Consider the following 18,223-nt stretch of genomic DNA (forward strand, 5'->3'; position numbering starts at 1 on the left):
CTCAATAACTCACTACATTTAGAAAAAATTGCAAAAAGTAAGAGCAAATCTGACTTCCACGAATATTGATTCCAATGTAATACACTTGAAATGACACCCAGCCCCTAAAACTAGCCAATATCTCATGCTCTGCATTGGCCAGGAATCAAACCCGGGTCAACTACTTGGAAGGCAGCTATGCTCACCACTATACCACCAATGCTATTTGAATCTCTGAAGCAACATGGAGACATCGATTCATATCCTGACCGTCATTTTTGTGGAAAGTGAAAATTCTTTGACCAAACGGATCGTTGGTGTAGTTGTACTATTATGGCTTAGGGTGAGAGAGGTCCCTGGTTAAAAAATCTATTATTTTAATCAGTACCTGTTACCTACAGATTAGTCCCGTGACACTTGTGGGGAACGTAGGGCAAAACTGAGAACATTGTGACAAGTGGGGTCACATTAGTTTGGAGGCCAAAGATTTGGGATTCTACAAACAGAAGTTGGCAGATAAAGGGTTCCGACTTCAGACGAGTCCCCTGACACTTGTGGGGGACGTAGAGGCGAATTGAGAACACCACCGTGTTCGTGAGGGTCTCCCCTTTCCAGGGAGTGGTCATACGATGTTGTAGGTCAAACGGTTCAGAAGCTACATATGTTTTTGTGAGAGGACCGATTATACGTATGTCTCATGGTTTGACTAACACCGCTCTAGCTCCACCACCTTTCATTGCAGATGTGGAGGTGTAACATAAACAGTTATGGAGGCTTGAGACAGATACGACGCGTTTCAATCTCTCTAGTTGAAAACTGATCGATTTGAATGGGTATTTTTTACGTTCGTTTACTTTGATTCACGTACTGATGCATCAATCAACTCAAAATAAATGAGCTCCATTCTTTTTGAAGTTTAATTTTTTCATTTTCTCTTTTAAAATATTAATTGACTCATTTGCTCAATATTCATTTGTCAACAGTCATCATCAGTTTGCTGTCGCGGCTTAAGAAGACAGAGTGTGAAAGACACAGCAGATGAAATACAAAAGATTTGAACTGAAGCCTGGTCAACAGTTTGGAAGACTGCTATGCTCACAAGTATAGCACAAACACTCACATGAGGATCAATCTTTCCAAGCACCATGGACAAGAACAATTTATATCCTCATTGTCATTGCCGCAGAAAGAAAAACAATTTTATTCTTGTCTAAGGCTCGTTGGTCTAGGGGTATGATTCTCGCTTTGGGTGCGAGAGGTCCCGGGTTCAAATCCCGGATGAGCCCTTTTGCAGATCTTTTAACAAGCTCAGACAGGCAAATCTCTGGCCACTGGTTGCAAACAGCCACCTCTTGGGCGCAGGACGAGGTGGCTGAATGGTTTAGGCGATGGACTGCGTATCTATTGTGATATTCACTAGTTGGCTCAATAACTCACTACATTTAGAAAAAATTGCAAAAAGTAAGAGCAAATCTGACTTCCACGAATATTGATTCCAATGTAATACACTTGAAATGACACCCAGCCCCTAAAACTAGCCAATATCTCATGCTCTGCATTGGCCAGGAATCAAACCCGGGTCAACTACTTGGAAGGCAGCTATGCTCACCACTATACCACCAATGCTATTTGAATCTCTGAAGCAACATGGAGACATCGATTCATATCCTGACCGTCATTTTTGTGGAAAGTGAAAATTCTTTGACCAAACGGATCGTTGGTGTAGTTGTACTATTATGGCTTAGGGTGAGAGAGGTCCCTGGTTAAAAAATCTATTATTTTAATCAGTACCTGTTACCTACAGATTAGTCCCGTGACACTTGTGGGGAACGTAGGGCAAAACTGAGAACATTGTGACAAGTGGGGTCACATTAGTTTGGAGGCCAAAGATTTGGGATTCTACAAACAGAAGTTGGCAGATAAAGGGTTCCGACTTCAGACGAGTCCCCTGACACTTGTGGGGGACGTAGAGGCGAATTGAGAACACCACCGTGTTCGTGAGGGTCTCCCCTTTCCAGGGAGTGGTCATACGATGTTGTAGGTCAAACGGTTCAGAAGCTACATATGTTTTTGTGAGAGGACCGATTATACGTATGTCTCATGGTTTGACTAACACCGCTCTAGCTCCACCACCTTTCATTGCAGATGTGGAGGTGTAACATAAACAGTTATGGAGGCTTGAGACAGATACGACGCGTTTCAATCTCTCTAGTTGAAAACTGATCGATTTGAATGGGTATTTTTTACGTTCGTTTACTTTGATTCACGTACTGATGCATCAATCAACTCAAAATAAATGAGCTCCATTCTTTTTGAAGTTTAATTTTTTCATTTTCTCTTTTAAAATATTAATTGACTCATTTGCTCAATATTCATTTGTCAACAGTCATCATCAGTTTGCTGTCGCGGCTTAAGAAGACAGAGTGTGAAAGACACAGCAGATGAAATACAAAAGATTTGAACTGAAGCCTGGTCAACAGTTTGGAAGACTGCTATGCTCACAAGTATAGCACAAACACTCACATGAGGATCAATCTTTCCAAGCACCATGGACAAGAACAATTTATATCCTCATTGTCATTGCCGCAGAAAGAAAAACAATTTTATTCTTGTCTAAGGCTCGTTGGTCTAGGGGTATGATTCTCGCTTTGGGTGCGAGAGGTCCCGGGTTCAAATCCCGGATGAGCCCTTTTGCAGATCTTTTAACAAGCTCAGACAGGCAAATCTCTGGCCACTGGTTGCAAACAGCCACCTCTTGGGCGCAGGACGAGGTGGCTGAATGGTTTAGGCGATGGACTGCGTATCTATTGTGATATTCACTAGTTGGCTCAATAACTCACTACATTTAGAAAAAATTGCAAAAAGTAAGAGCAAATCTGACTTCCACGAATATTGATTCCAATGTAATACACTTGAAATGACACCCAGCCCCTAAAACTAGCCAATATCTCATGCTCTGCATTGGCCAGGAATCAAACCCGGGTCAACTACTTGGAAGGCAGCTATGCTCACCACTATACCACCAATGCTATTTGAATCTCTGAAGCAACATGGAGACATCGATTCATATCCTGACCGTCATTTTTGTGGAAAGTGAAAATTCTTTGACCAAACGGATCGTTGGTGTAGTTGTACTATTATGGCTTAGGGTGAGAGAGGTCCCTGGTTAAAAAATCTATTATTTTAATCAGTACCTGTTACCTACAGATTAGTCCCGTGACACTTGTGGGGAACGTAGGGCAAAACTGAGAACATTGTGACAAGTGGGGTCACATTAGTTTGGAGGCCAAAGATTTGGGATTCTACAAACAGAAGTTGGCAGATAAAGGGTTCCGACTTCAGACGAGTCCCCTGACACTTGTGGGGGACGTAGAGGCGAATTGAGAACACCACCGTGTTCGTGAGGGTCTCCCCTTTCCAGGGAGTGGTCATACGATGTTGTAGGTCAAACGGTTCAGAAGCTACATATGTTTTTGTGAGAGGACCGATTATACGTATGTCTCATGGTTTGACTAACACCGCTCTAGCTCCACCACCTTTCATTGCAGATGTGGAGGTGTAACATAAACAGTTATGGAGGCTTGAGACAGATACGACGCGTTTCAATCTCTCTAGTTGAAAACTGATCGATTTGAATGGGTATTTTTTACGTTCGTTTACTTTGATTCACGTACTGATGCATCAATCAACTCAAAATAAATGAGCTCCATTCTTTTTGAAGTTTAATTTTTTCATTTTCTCTTTTAAAATATTAATTGACTCATTTGCTCAATATTCATTTGTCAACAGTCATCATCAGTTTGCTGTCGCGGCTTAAGAAGACAGAGTGTGAAAGACACAGCAGATGAAATACAAAAGATTTGAACTGAAGCCTGGTCAACAGTTTGGAAGACTGCTATGCTCACAAGTATAGCACAAACACTCACATGAGGATCAATCTTTCCAAGCACCATGGACAAGAACAATTTATATCCTCATTGTCATTGCCGCAGAAAGAAAAACAATTTTATTCTTGTCTAAGGCTCGTTGGTCTAGGGGTATGATTCTCGCTTTGGGTGCGAGAGGTCCCGGGTTCAAATCCCGGATGAGCCCTTTTGCAGATCTTTTAACAAGCTCAGACAGGCAAATCTCTGGCCACTGGTTGCAAACAGCCACCTCTTGGGCGCAGGACGAGGTGGCTGAATGGTTTAGGCGATGGACTGCGTATCTATTGTGATATTCACTAGTTGGCTCAATAACTCACTACATTTAGAAAAAATTGCAAAAAGTAAGAGCAAATCTGACTTCCACGAATATTGATTCCAATGTAATACACTTGAAATGACACCCAGCCCCTAAAACTAGCCAATATCTCATGCTCTGCATTGGCCAGGAATCAAACCCGGGTCAACTACTTGGAAGGCAGCTATGCTCACCACTATACCACCAATGCTATTTGAATCTCTGAAGCAACATGGAGACATCGATTCATATCCTGACCGTCATTTTTGTGGAAAGTGAAAATTCTTTGACCAAACGGATCGTTGGTGTAGTTGTACTATTATGGCTTAGGGTGAGAGAGGTCCCTGGTTAAAAAATCTATTATTTTAATCAGTACCTGTTACCTACAGATTAGTCCCGTGACACTTGTGGGGAACGTAGGGCAAAACTGAGAACATTGTGACAAGTGGGGTCACATTAGTTTGGAGGCCAAAGATTTGGGATTCTACAAACAGAAGTTGGCAGATAAAGGGTTCCGACTTCAGACGAGTCCCCTGACACTTGTGGGGGACGTAGAGGCGAATTGAGAACACCACCGTGTTCGTGAGGGTCTCCCCTTTCCAGGGAGTGGTCATACGATGTTGTAGGTCAAACGGTTCAGAAGCTACATATGTTTTTGTGAGAGGACCGATTATACGTATGTCTCATGGTTTGACTAACACCGCTCTAGCTCCACCACCTTTCATTGCAGATGTGGAGGTGTAACATAAACAGTTATGGAGGCTTGAGACAGATACGACGCGTTTCAATCTCTCTAGTTGAAAACTGATCGATTTGAATGGGTATTTTTTACGTTCGTTTACTTTGATTCACGTACTGATGCATCAATCAACTCAAAATAAATGAGCTCCATTCTTTTTGAAGTTTAATTTTTTCATTTTCTCTTTTAAAATATTAATTGACTCATTTGCTCAATATTCATTTGTCAACAGTCATCATCAGTTTGCTGTCGCGGCTTAAGAAGACAGAGTGTGAAAGACACAGCAGATGAAATACAAAAGATTTGAACTGAAGCCTGGTCAACAGTTTGGAAGACTGCTATGCTCACAAGTATAGCACAAACACTCACATGAGGATCAATCTTTCCAAGCACCATGGACAAGAACAATTTATATCCTCATTGTCATTGCCGCAGAAAGAAAAACAATTTTATTCTTGTCTAAGGCTCGTTGGTCTAGGGGTATGATTCTCGCTTTGGGTGCGAGAGGTCCCGGGTTCAAATCCCGGATGAGCCCTTTTGCAGATCTTTTAACAAGCTCAGACAGGCAAATCTCTGGCCACTGGTTGCAAACAGCCACCTCTTGGGCGCAGGACGAGGTGGCTGAATGGTTTAGGCGATGGACTGCGTATCTATTGTGATATTCACTAGTTGGCTCAATAACTCACTACATTTAGAAAAAATTGCAAAAAGTAAGAGCAAATCTGACTTCCACGAATATTGATTCCAATGTAATACACTTGAAATGACACCCAGCCCCTAAAACTAGCCAATATCTCATGCTCTGCATTGGCCAGGAATCAAACCCGGGTCAACTACTTGGAAGGCAGCTATGCTCACCACTATACCACCAATGCTATTTGAATCTCTGAAGCAACATGGAGACATCGATTCATATCCTGACCGTCATTTTTGTGGAAAGTGAAAATTCTTTGACCAAACGGATCGTTGGTGTAGTTGTACTATTATGGCTTAGGGTGAGAGAGGTCCCTGGTTAAAAAATCTATTATTTTAATCAGTACCTGTTACCTACAGATTAGTCCCGTGACACTTGTGGGGAACGTAGGGCAAAACTGAGAACATTGTGACAAGTGGGGTCACATTAGTTTGGAGGCCAAAGATTTGGGATTCTACAAACAGAAGTTGGCAGATAAAGGGTTCCGACTTCAGACGAGTCCCCTGACACTTGTGGGGGACGTAGAGGCGAATTGAGAACACCACCGTGTTCGTGAGGGTCTCCCCTTTCCAGGGAGTGGTCATACGATGTTGTAGGTCAAACGGTTCAGAAGCTACATATGTTTTTGTGAGAGGACCGATTATACGTATGTCTCATGGTTTGACTAACACCGCTCTAGCTCCACCACCTTTCATTGCAGATGTGGAGGTGTAACATAAACAGTTATGGAGGCTTGAGACAGATACGACGCGTTTCAATCTCTCTAGTTGAAAACTGATCGATTTGAATGGGTATTTTTTACGTTCGTTTACTTTGATTCACGTACTGATGCATCAATCAACTCAAAATAAATGAGCTCCATTCTTTTTGAAGTTTAATTTTTTCATTTTCTCTTTTAAAATATTAATTGACTCATTTGCTCAATATTCATTTGTCAACAGTCATCATCAGTTTGCTGTCGCGGCTTAAGAAGACAGAGTGTGAAAGACACAGCAGATGAAATACAAAAGATTTGAACTGAAGCCTGGTCAACAGTTTGGAAGACTGCTATGCTCACAAGTATAGCACAAACACTCACATGAGGATCAATCTTTCCAAGCACCATGGACAAGAACAATTTATATCCTCATTGTCATTGCCGCAGAAAGAAAAACAATTTTATTCTTGTCTAAGGCTCGTTGGTCTAGGGGTATGATTCTCGCTTTGGGTGCGAGAGGTCCCGGGTTCAAATCCCGGATGAGCCCTTTTGCAGATCTTTTAACAAGCTCAGACAGGCAAATCTCTGGCCACTGGTTGCAAACAGCCACCTCTTGGGCGCAGGACGAGGTGGCTGAATGGTTTAGGCGATGGACTGCGTATCTATTGTGATATTCACTAGTTGGCTCAATAACTCACTACATTTAGAAAAAATTGCAAAAAGTAAGAGCAAATCTGACTTCCACGAATATTGATTCCAATGTAATACACTTGAAATGACACCCAGCCCCTAAAACTAGCCAATATCTCATGCTCTGCATTGGCCAGGAATCAAACCCGGGTCAACTACTTGGAAGGCAGCTATGCTCACCACTATACCACCAATGCTATTTGAATCTCTGAAGCAACATGGAGACATCGATTCATATCCTGACCGTCATTTTTGTGGAAAGTGAAAATTCTTTGACCAAACGGATCGTTGGTGTAGTTGTACTATTATGGCTTAGGGTGAGAGAGGTCCCTGGTTAAAAAATCTATTATTTTAATCAGTACCTGTTACCTACAGATTAGTCCCGTGACACTTGTGGGGAACGTAGGGCAAAACTGAGAACATTGTGACAAGTGGGGTCACATTAGTTTGGAGGCCAAAGATTTGGGATTCTACAAACAGAAGTTGGCAGATAAAGGGTTCCGACTTCAGACGAGTCCCCTGACACTTGTGGGGGACGTAGAGGCGAATTGAGAACACCACCGTGTTCGTGAGGGTCTCCCCTTTCCAGGGAGTGGTCATACGATGTTGTAGGTCAAACGGTTCAGAAGCTACATATGTTTTTGTGAGAGGACCGATTATACGTATGTCTCATGGTTTGACTAACACCGCTCTAGCTCCACCACCTTTCATTGCAGATGTGGAGGTGTAACATAAACAGTTATGGAGGCTTGAGACAGATACGACGCGTTTCAATCTCTCTAGTTGAAAACTGATCGATTTGAATGGGTATTTTTTACGTTCGTTTACTTTGATTCACGTACTGATGCATCAATCAACTCAAAATAAATGAGCTCCATTCTTTTTGAAGTTTAATTTTTTCATTTTCTCTTTTAAAATATTAATTGACTCATTTGCTCAATATTCATTTGTCAACAGTCATCATCAGTTTGCTGTCGCGGCTTAAGAAGACAGAGTGTGAAAGACACAGCAGATGAAATACAAAAGATTTGAACTGAAGCCTGGTCAACAGTTTGGAAGACTGCTATGCTCACAAGTATAGCACAAACACTCACATGAGGATCAATCTTTCCAAGCACCATGGACAAGAACAATTTATATCCTCATTGTCATTGCCGCAGAAAGAAAAACAATTTTATTCTTGTCTAAGGCTCGTTGGTCTAGGGGTATGATTCTCGCTTTGGGTGCGAGAGGTCCCGGGTTCAAATCCCGGATGAGCCCTTTTGCAGATCTTTTAACAAGCTCAGACAGGCAAATCTCTGGCCACTGGTTGCAAACAGCCACCTCTTGGGCGCAGGACGAGGTGGCTGAATGGTTTAGGCGATGGACTGCGTATCTATTGTGATATTCACTAGTTGGCTCAATAACTCACTACATTTAGAAAAAATTGCAAAAAGTAAGAGCAAATCTGACTTCCACGAATATTGATTCCAATGTAATACACTTGAAATGACACCCAGCCCCTAAAACTAGCCAATATCTCATGCTCTGCATTGGCCAGGAATCAAACCCGGGTCAACTACTTGGAAGGCAGCTATGCTCACCACTATACCACCAATGCTATTTGAATCTCTGAAGCAACATGGAGACATCGATTCATATCCTGACCGTCATTTTTGTGGAAAGTGAAAATTCTTTGACCAAACGGATCGTTGGTGTAGTTGTACTATTATGGCTTAGGGTGAGAGAGGTCCCTGGTTAAAAAATCTATTATTTTAATCAGTACCTGTTACCTACAGATTAGTCCCGTGACACTTGTGGGGAACGTAGGGCAAAACTGAGAACATTGTGACAAGTGGGGTCACATTAGTTTGGAGGCCAAAGATTTGGGATTCTACAAACAGAAGTTGGCAGATAAAGGGTTCCGACTTCAGACGAGTCCCCTGACACTTGTGGGGGACGTAGAGGCGAATTGAGAACACCACCGTGTTCGTGAGGGTCTCCCCTTTCCAGGGAGTGGTCATACGATGTTGTAGGTCAAACGGTTCAGAAGCTACATATGTTTTTGTGAGAGGACCGATTATACGTATGTCTCATGGTTTGACTAACACCGCTCTAGCTCCACCACCTTTCATTGCAGATGTGGAGGTGTAACATAAACAGTTATGGAGGCTTGAGACAGATACGACGCGTTTCAATCTCTCTAGTTGAAAACTGATCGATTTGAATGGGTATTTTTTACGTTCGTTTACTTTGATTCACGTACTGATGCATCAATCAACTCAAAATAAATGAGCTCCATTCTTTTTGAAGTTTAATTTTTTCATTTTCTCTTTTAAAATATTAATTGACTCATTTGCTCAATATTCATTTGTCAACAGTCATCATCAGTTTGCTGTCGCGGCTTAAGAAGACAGAGTGTGAAAGACACAGCAGATGAAATACAAAAGATTTGAACTGAAGCCTGGTCAACAGTTTGGAAGACTGCTATGCTCACAAGTATAGCACAAACACTCACATGAGGATCAATCTTTCCAAGCACCATGGACAAGAACAATTTATATCCTCATTGTCATTGCCGCAGAAAGAAAAACAATTTTATTCTTGTCTAAGGCTCGTTGGTCTAGGGGTATGATTCTCGCTTTGGGTGCGAGAGGTCCCGGGTTCAAATCCCGGATGAGCCCTTTTGCAGATCTTTTAACAAGCTCAGACAGGCAAATCTCTGGCCACTGGTTGCAAACAGCCACCTCTTGGGCGCAGGACGAGGTGGCTGAATGGTTTAGGCGATGGACTGCGTATCTATTGTGATATTCACTAGTTGGCTCAATAACTCACTACATTTAGAAAAAATTGCAAAAAGTAAGAGCAAATCTGACTTCCACGAATATTGATTCCAATGTAATACACTTGAAATGACACCCAGCCCCTAAAACTAGCCAATATCTCATGCTCTGCATTGGCCAGGAATCAAACCCGGGTCAACTACTTGGAAGGCAGCTATGCTCACCACTATACCACCAATGCTATTTGAATCTCTGAAGCAACATGGAGACATCGATTCATATCCTGACCGTCATTTTTGTGGAAAGTGAAAATTCTTTGACCAAACGGATCGTTGGTGTAGTTGTACTATTATGGCTTAGGGTGAGAGAGGTCCCTGGTTAAAAAATCTATTATTTTAATCAGTACCTGTTACCTACAGATTAGTCCCGTGACACTTGTGGGGAACGTAGGGCAAAACTGAGAACATTGTGACAAGTGGGGTCACATTAGTTTGGAGGCCAAAGATTTGGGATTCTACAAACAGAAGTTGGCAGATAAAGGGTTCCGACTTCAGACGAGTCCCCTGACACTTGTGGGGGACGTAGAGGCGAATTGAGAACACCACCGTGTTCGTGAGGGTCTCCCCTTTCCAGGGAGTGGTCATACGATGTTGTAGGTCAAACGGTTCAGAAGCTACATATGTTTTTGTGAGAGGACCGATTATACGTATGTCTCATGGTTTGACTAACACCGCTCTAGCTCCACCACCTTTCATTGCAGATGTGGAGGTGTAACATAAACAGTTATGGAGGCTTGAGACAGATACGACGCGTTTCAATCTCTCTAGTTGAAAACTGATCGATTTGAATGGGTATTTTTTACGTTCGTTTACTTTGATTCACGTACTGATGCATCAATCAACTCAAAATAAATGAGCTCCATTCTTTTTGAAGTTTAATTTTTTCATTTTCTCTTTTAAAATATTAATTGACTCATTTGCTCAATATTCATTTGTCAACAGTCATCATCAGTTTGCTGTCGCGGCTTAAGAAGACAGAGTGTGAAAGACACAGCAGATGAAATACAAAAGATTTGAACTGAAGCCTGGTCAACAGTTTGGAAGACTGCTATGCTCACAAGTATAGCACAAACACTCACATGAGGATCAATCTTTCCAAGCACCATGGACAAGAACAATTGATATCCTCATTGTCATTGCCGCAGAAAGAAAAACAATTTTATTCTTGTCTAAGGCTCGTTGGTCTAGGGGTATGATTCTCGCTTTGGGTGCGAGAGGTCCCGGGTTCAAATCCCGGATGAGCCCTTTTGCAGATCTTTTAACAAGCTCAGACAGGCAAATCTCTGGCCACTGGTTGCAAACAGCCACCTCTTGGGCGCAGGACGAGGTGGCTGAATGGTTTAGGCGATGGACTGCGTATCTATTGTGATATTCACTAGTTGGCTCAATAACACACTACATTTAGAAAACCTGCAAAAAGTAAGAGCAAATCTGACTTCCACGAATATTGATTCCAATGTAATACACTTGAAATGACACCCAGCCCCTAAAACTAGCCAATATCTCATGCTCTGCATTGGCCAGGAATCAAACCCGGGTCAACTACTTGGAAGGCAGCTATGCTCACCACTATACCACCAATGCTATTTGAATCTCTGAAGCAACATGGAGACATCGATTCATATCCTGACCGTCATTTTTGTGGAAAGTGAAAATTCTTTGACCAAACGGATCGTTGGTGTAGTTGTACTATTATGGCTTAGGGTGAGAGAGGTCCCTGGTTAAAAAATCTATTATTTTAATCAGTACCTGTTACCTACAGATTAGTCCCGTGACACTTGTGGGGAACGTAGGGCAAAACTGAGAACATTGTGACAAGTGGGGTCACATTAGTTTGGAGGCCAAAGATTTGGGATTCTACAAACAGAAGTTGGCAGATAAAGGGTTCCGACTTCAGACGAGTCCCCTGACACTTGTGGGGGACGTAGAGGCGAATTGAGAACACCACCGTGTTCGTGAGGGTCTCCCCTTTCCAGGGAGTGGTCATACGATGTTGTAGGTCAAACGGTTCAGAAGCTACATATGTTTTTGTGAGAGGACCGATTATACGTATGTCTCATGGTTTGACTAACACCGCTCTAGCTCCACCACCTTTCATTGCAGATGTGGAGGTGTAACATAAACAGTTATGGAGGCTTGAGACAGATACGACGCGTTTCAATCTCTCTAGTTGAAAACTGATCGATTTGAATGGGTATTTTTTACGTTCGTTTACTTTGATTCACGTACTGATGCATCAATCAACTCAAAATAAATGAGCTCCATTCTTTTTGAAGTTTAATTTTTTCATTTTCTCTTTTAAAATATTAATTGACTCATTTGCTCAATATTCATTTGTCAACAGTCATCATCAGTTTGCTGTCGCGGCTTAAGAAGACAGAGTGTGAAAGACACAGCAGATGAAATACAAAAGATTTGAACTGAAGCCTGGTCAACAGTTTGGAAGACTGCTATGCTCACAAGTATAGCACAAACACTCACATGAGGATCAATCTTTCCAAGCACCATGGACAAGAACAATTTATATCCTCATTGTCATTGCCGCAGAAAGAAAAACAATTTTATTCTTGTCTAAGGCTCGTTGGTCTAGGGGTATGATTCTCGCTTTGGGTGCGAGAGGTCCCGGGTTCAAATCCCGGATGAGCCCTTTTGCAGATCTTTTAACAAGCTCAGACAGGCAAATCTCTGGCCACTGGTTGCAAACAGCCACCTCTTGGGCGCAGGACGAGGTGGCTGAATGGTTTAGGCGATGGACTGCGTATCTATTGTGATATTCACTAGTTGGCTCAATAACACACTACATTTAGAAAACCTGCAAAAAGTAAGAGCAAATCTGACTTCCACGAATATTGATTCCAATGTAATACACTTGAAATGACACCCAGCCCCTAAAACTAGCCAATATCTCATGCTCTGCATTGGCCAGGAATCAAACCCGGGTCAACTACTTGGAAGGCAGCTATGCTCACCACTATACCACCAATGCTATTTGAATCTCTGAAGCAACATGGAGACATCGATTCATATCCTGACCGTCATTTTTGTGGAAAGTGAAAATTCTTTGACCAAACGGATCGTTGGTGTAGTTGTACTATTATGGCTTAGGGTGAGAGAGGTCCCTGGTTAAAAAATCTATTATTTTAATCAGTACCTGTTACCTACAGATTAGTCCCGTGACACTTGTGGGGAACGTAGGGCAAAACTGAGAACATTGTGACAAGTGGGGTCACATTAGTTTGGAGGCCAAAGATTTGGGATTCTACAAACAGAAGTTGGCAGATAAAGGGTTCCGACTTCAGACGAGTCCCCTGACACTTGTGGGGGACGTAGAGGCGAATTGAGAACACCACCGTGTTCGTGAGGGTCTCCCCTTTCCAGGGAGTGGTCATACGATGTTGTAGGTCAAACGGTTCAGAAGCTACATATGTTTTTGTGAGAGGACCGATTATACGTATGTCTCATGGTTTGACTAACACCGCTCTAGCTCCACCACCTTTCATTGCAGATGTGGAGGTGTAACATAAACAGTTATGGAGGCTTGAGACAGATACGACGCGTTTCAATCTCTCTAGTTGAAAACTGATCGATTTGAATGGGTATTTTTTACGTTCGTTTACTTTGATTCACGTACTGATGCATCAATCAACTCAAAATAAATGAGCTCCATTCTTTTTGAAGTTTAATTTTTTCATTTTCTCTTTTAAAATATTAATTGACTCATTTGCTCAATATTCATTTGTCAACAGTCATCATCAGTTTGCTGTCGCGGCTTAAGAAGACAGAGTGTGAAAGACACAGCAGATGAAATACAAAAGATTTGAACTGAAGCCTGGTCAACAGTTTGGAAGACTGCTATGCTCACAAGTATAGCACAAACACTCACATGAGGATCAATCTTTCCAAGCACCATGGACAAGAACAATTTATATCCTCATTGTCATTGCCGCAGAAAGAAAAACAATTTTATTCTTGTCTAAGGCTCGTTGGTCTAGGGGTATGATTCTCGCTTTGGGTGTGAGAGGTCCCGGGTTCAAATCCCGGATGAGCCCTTTTGCAGATCTTTTAACAAGCTCAGACAGGCAAATCTCTGGCCACTGGTTGCAAACAGCCACCTCTTGGGCGCAGGACGAGGTGGCTGAATGGTTTAGTCGATGGACTGCGTATCTATTGTGATATTCACTAGTTGGCTCAATAACACACTACATTTAGAAAACCTGCAAAAAGTAAGAGCAAATCTGACTTCCACGAATATTGATTCCAATGTAATACACTTGAAATGACACCCAGCCCCTAAAACTAGCCAATATCTCATGCTCTGCATTGGCCAGGAATCAAACCCGGGTCAACTACTTGGAAGGCAGCTATGCTCACCACTATACCACCAATGCTATTTGAAGCTCTGAAGCAACATGGAGACATCGATTCATATCCTGACCGTCATTTTTGTGGAAAGTGAAAATTCTTTGACCAAACGGATCGTTGGTGTAGTTGTACTATTATGGCTTAGGGTGAGAGAGGTCCCTGGTTAAAAAATCAATTATTTTAATCAGTACCTGTTACCTACAGATTAGTCCCGTGACACTTGTGGGGAACGTAGGGCAAAACTGAGAACATTGTGACAAGTGGGGTCACATTAGTTTGGAGGCCAAAGATTTGGGATTCTACAAACAGAAGTTGGCACATAAAGGGTTCCGACTTCAGACGAGTCCCCTGACACTTGTGGGGGACGTAGAGACGAATTGAGAACACCACCGTGTTCGTGAGGGTCTCCCCTTTCCAGGGAGTGGTCATACGATGTTGTAGGTCAAACGGTTCAGAAGCTACAATTGTTTTTGTGAGAGGACCGATTATAGGTATGTCTCATGGTTTGACTAACACCTCTCTAGCTCCACCACCTTTCATTGCAGATGTGGAGGTGTAACATAAACAGTTATGGAGGCTTGAGACAGATACAACGCGTTTCAATCTCTCTAGTTGAAAACTGATCGATTTGAATGGGTATTTTTTACGTTCGTTTACTTTGATTCACGTACTGATGCATCAATTGACTCAAAATAAATGAGCTCCATTCTTTTTGAAGTTTTATTTTTTCATTTTCTCTTTTAAAATATTAATTGACCTCATTTGCTCAATATTCATTTGTCAACACTCATCATCAGTTTGCTGTCGCGGCTTAAGAAGACAGAGTGTGAAAGACACAGCAGATGAAATACAAAAGATTTGAACTGAAGCCTGGTCAACAGTTTGGAAGACTGCTATGCTCAAAAGTATAGCACAAACACTCACATGAGGTTCAATCTTTCCAAGCACCATGGACAAGAACAATTGATATCCTCATTGTCATTGCCGCAGAAAGAAAAACAATTTTATTCTTGTGTAAGGCTCGTTGGTCTAGGGTATGATTCTCGCTTCGGGTGCGAGAGGTCCCGGGTTCAAATCCCGGATGAGCCCTTTTGCAGATCTTTTAACAAGCTCAGACAGGCAAATCTCTGGCCACTGGTTGCAAACAGCCACCTCTTGGGCGCAGGACGAGGTGGCTGAATGGTTTAGGCGATGGACTCCATATCTATTGTGATATTCACTAGTTGGCTCAATAACACACTACATTTAGAAAACCTGCAAGAAGTAAGAGCAAATCTGACTTCCACGAACAAGGACATTGATTCCAATGTAATACACTTGAAATGACACCCAGCCCCTAAAACTAGCCAATATCTCATGCTCTGCATTGGCTGGGAATCAAACCCGGGTCAACTGCTTGGAAGGCAGCTATGCTCACCACTATACCACCAATGCTATTTGAAGCTCTGAAGCAACATGGAGACATCGATTCATATCCTGACCGTCATTTTTGTGGAAAGTGAAAATTCTTTGACCAAACGGATCGTTGGTATAGTTGTACTATTATGGCTTAGGGTGAGAGAGGTCCCTGGTTAAAAAATCAATTATTTTAATCAGTACCTGTTACCTTCAGATTAGTCCCGTGACACTTGTGGGGAACGTAGGGCAAAACTGAGAACATTGTGACAAGTGGGGTCACATTAGTTTGGAGGCCAAAGATTTGGGATTCTACAAACAGAAGTTGGCACATAAAGGGTTCCGACTTCAGACGAGTCCCCTGACACTTGTGGGGGACGTAGAGACGAATTGAGAACACCACCGTGTTCGTGAGGGTCTCCCCTTTCCAGGGAGTGGTCATACGATGTTGTAGGTCAAACGGTTCAGAAGCTACAATTGTTTTTGTGAGAGGACCGATTATAGGTATGTCTCATGGTTTGACTAACACCTCTCTAGCTCCACCACCTTTCATTGCAGATGTGGAGGTGTAACATAAACAGTTATGGAGGCTTGAGACAGATACAACGCGTTTCAATCTCTCTAGTTGAAAACTGATCGATTTGAATGGGTATTTTTTACGTTCGTTTACTTTGATTCACGTACTGATGCATCAATTGACTCAAAATAAATGAGCTCCATTCTTTTTGAAGTTTTATTTTTTCATTTTCTCTTTTAAAATATTAATTGACCTCATTTGCTCAATATTCATTTGTCAACACTCATCATCAGTTTGCTGTCGCGGCTTAAGAAGACAGAGTGTGAAAGACACAGCAGATGAAATACAAAAGATTTGAACTGAAGCCTGGTCAACAGTTTGGAAGACTGCTATGCTCAAAAGTATAGCACAAACACTCACATGAGGTTCAATCTTTCCAAGCACCATGGACAAGAACAATTGATATCCTCATTGTCATTGCCGCAGAAAGAAAAATAATTGTATTCTTGTGTAAGGCTCGTTGGTCTAGGGGTATGATTCTCGCTTCGGGTGCGAGAGGTCCCGGTTTCAAATCCTGGATGAGCCCTTTTGCAGATCTTTTAACAAGCTCAGACAGGCAAATCTCTGGCCACTGGTTGCAAACAGCCACCTCTTGGGCGCAGGACGAGGTGGCTGAATGATTTAGGACTGCGTATCTATTGTGATATTCACTAGTTGGCTCAATAACACACTACATTTAGAAAACCTGCAAGAAGTAAGAGCAAATCTGACTTCCACGAACAAGGACATTGATTCCAATGTAATACACTTGAAATGACACCCAGCCCTTAAAACTAGCCAATATCTCATCCTCTGCATTGGCTGGGAATCAAACCCGGGTCAACTGCTTGGAAGGCAGCTATGCTCATCAGTACCTGTTACCTTCAGATTAGTCCCGTGACACTTGTGGGGAACGTAGGGCAAAACTGAGAACATTGTGACAAGTGGGGTCACATTAGTTTGGAGGCCAAAGATTTGGGATTCTACAAACAGAAGTTGGCACATAAAGGGTTCCGACTTCAGACGAGTCCCCTGACACTTGTGGGGGACGTAGAGACGAATTGAGAACACCACCGTGTTCGTGAGGGTCTCCCCTTTCCAGGGAGTGGTCATACGATGTTGTAGGTCAAACGGTTCAGAAGCTACAATTGTTTTTGTGAGAGGACCGATTATAGGTATGTCTCATGGTTTGACTAACACCTCTCTAGCTCCACCACCTTTCATTGCAGATGTGGAGGTGTAACATAAACAGTTATGGAGGCTTGAGACAGATACGACGCGTTTCAATCTCTCTAGTTGAAAACTGATCGATTTGAATGGGTATTTTTTACGTTCGTTTACTTTGATTCACGTACTGATGCATCAATTGACTCAAAATAAATGAGCTCCATTCTTTTTGAAGTTTTATTTTTTCATTTTCTCTTTTAAAATATTAATTGACCTCATTTGCTCAATATTCATTTGTCAACACTCATCATCAGTTTGCTGTCGCGGCTTAAGAAGACAGAGTGTGAAAGACACAGCAGATGAAATACAAAAGATTTGAACTGAAGCCTGGTCAACAGTTTGGAAGACTGCTATGCTCAAAAGTATAGCACAAACACTCACATGAGGTTCAATCTTTCCAAGCACCATGGACAAGAACAATTGATATCCTCATTGTCATTGCCGCAGAAAGAAAAACAATTTTATTCTTGTGTAAGGCTCGTTGGTCTAGGGGTATGATTCTCGCTTCGGGTGCGAGAGGTCCCGGGTTCAAATCCCGGATGAGCCCTTTTGCAGATCTTTTAACAAGCTCAGACAGGCAAATCTCTGGCCACTGGTTGCAAACAGCCACCTCTTGGGCGCAGGACGAGGTGGCTGAATGGTTTAGGCGATGGACTCCATATCTATTGTGATATTCACTAGTTGGCTCAATAACACACTACATTTAGAAAACCTGCAAGAAGTAAGAGCAAATCTGACTTCCACGAACAAGGACATTGATTCCAATGTAATACACTTGAAATGACACCCAGCCCCTAAAACTAGCCAATATCTCATGCTCTGCTTTGGCTGGGAATCAAACC

At 42.3% G+C, this 18,223-nt stretch overlaps 12 non-coding genes across 12 annotated transcripts; all 12 read left to right on the forward strand.

Annotated features, from left to right (window-relative positions):
* The first annotated feature begins 1,193 nt into the window (after positions 1–1,193).
* Positions 1,194–1,265, forward strand: trnap-ugg (transfer RNA proline (anticodon UGG)). Its single transcript has one exon. It is a non-coding gene; the product is annotated as a tRNA-Pro (tRNA).
* Positions 1,266–2,596: 1,331 nt separating this feature from the next.
* On the forward strand, positions 2,597–2,668 carry trnap-ugg (transfer RNA proline (anticodon UGG)). Its single transcript has one exon. It is a non-coding gene; the product is annotated as a tRNA-Pro (tRNA).
* Positions 2,669–3,999: 1,331 nt separating this feature from the next.
* Positions 4,000–4,071, forward strand: trnap-ugg (transfer RNA proline (anticodon UGG)). Its single transcript has one exon. It is a non-coding gene; the product is annotated as a tRNA-Pro (tRNA).
* A 1,331-nt stretch (positions 4,072–5,402) lies between these two features.
* trnap-ugg (transfer RNA proline (anticodon UGG)) lies at positions 5,403–5,474 on the forward strand. The gene has a single exon. It is a non-coding gene; the product is annotated as a tRNA-Pro (tRNA).
* A 1,331-nt stretch (positions 5,475–6,805) lies between these two features.
* Positions 6,806–6,877, forward strand: trnap-ugg (transfer RNA proline (anticodon UGG)). The gene has a single exon. It is a non-coding gene; the product is annotated as a tRNA-Pro (tRNA).
* Positions 6,878–8,208: 1,331 nt separating this feature from the next.
* On the forward strand, positions 8,209–8,280 carry trnap-ugg (transfer RNA proline (anticodon UGG)). The gene has a single exon. It is a non-coding gene; the product is annotated as a tRNA-Pro (tRNA).
* A 1,331-nt stretch (positions 8,281–9,611) lies between these two features.
* On the forward strand, positions 9,612–9,683 carry trnap-ugg (transfer RNA proline (anticodon UGG)). The gene has a single exon. It is a non-coding gene; the product is annotated as a tRNA-Pro (tRNA).
* Positions 9,684–11,014: 1,331 nt separating this feature from the next.
* trnap-ugg (transfer RNA proline (anticodon UGG)) lies at positions 11,015–11,086 on the forward strand. Its single transcript has one exon. It is a non-coding gene; the product is annotated as a tRNA-Pro (tRNA).
* A 1,330-nt stretch (positions 11,087–12,416) lies between these two features.
* On the forward strand, positions 12,417–12,488 carry trnap-ugg (transfer RNA proline (anticodon UGG)). Its single transcript has one exon. It is a non-coding gene; the product is annotated as a tRNA-Pro (tRNA).
* Positions 12,489–13,818: 1,330 nt separating this feature from the next.
* On the forward strand, positions 13,819–13,890 carry trnap-ugg (transfer RNA proline (anticodon UGG)). The gene has a single exon. It is a non-coding gene; the product is annotated as a tRNA-Pro (tRNA).
* A 1,331-nt stretch (positions 13,891–15,221) lies between these two features.
* On the forward strand, positions 15,222–15,292 carry trnap-cgg (transfer RNA proline (anticodon CGG)). The gene has a single exon. It is a non-coding gene; the product is annotated as a tRNA-Pro (tRNA).
* A 2,564-nt stretch (positions 15,293–17,856) lies between these two features.
* On the forward strand, positions 17,857–17,928 carry trnap-cgg (transfer RNA proline (anticodon CGG)). Its single transcript has one exon. It is a non-coding gene; the product is annotated as a tRNA-Pro (tRNA).
* The last annotated feature ends 295 nt before the right edge of the window (positions 17,929–18,223 follow it).

The sequence above is a fragment of the Salmo salar genome, chromosome 22 (assembly GCF_965601325.2).
Source record: "Salmo salar chromosome 22, fSalSal1, whole genome shotgun sequence".
In the NCBI taxonomy this organism is placed as follows: domain Eukaryota; kingdom Metazoa; phylum Chordata; class Actinopteri; order Salmoniformes; family Salmonidae; genus Salmo; species Salmo salar.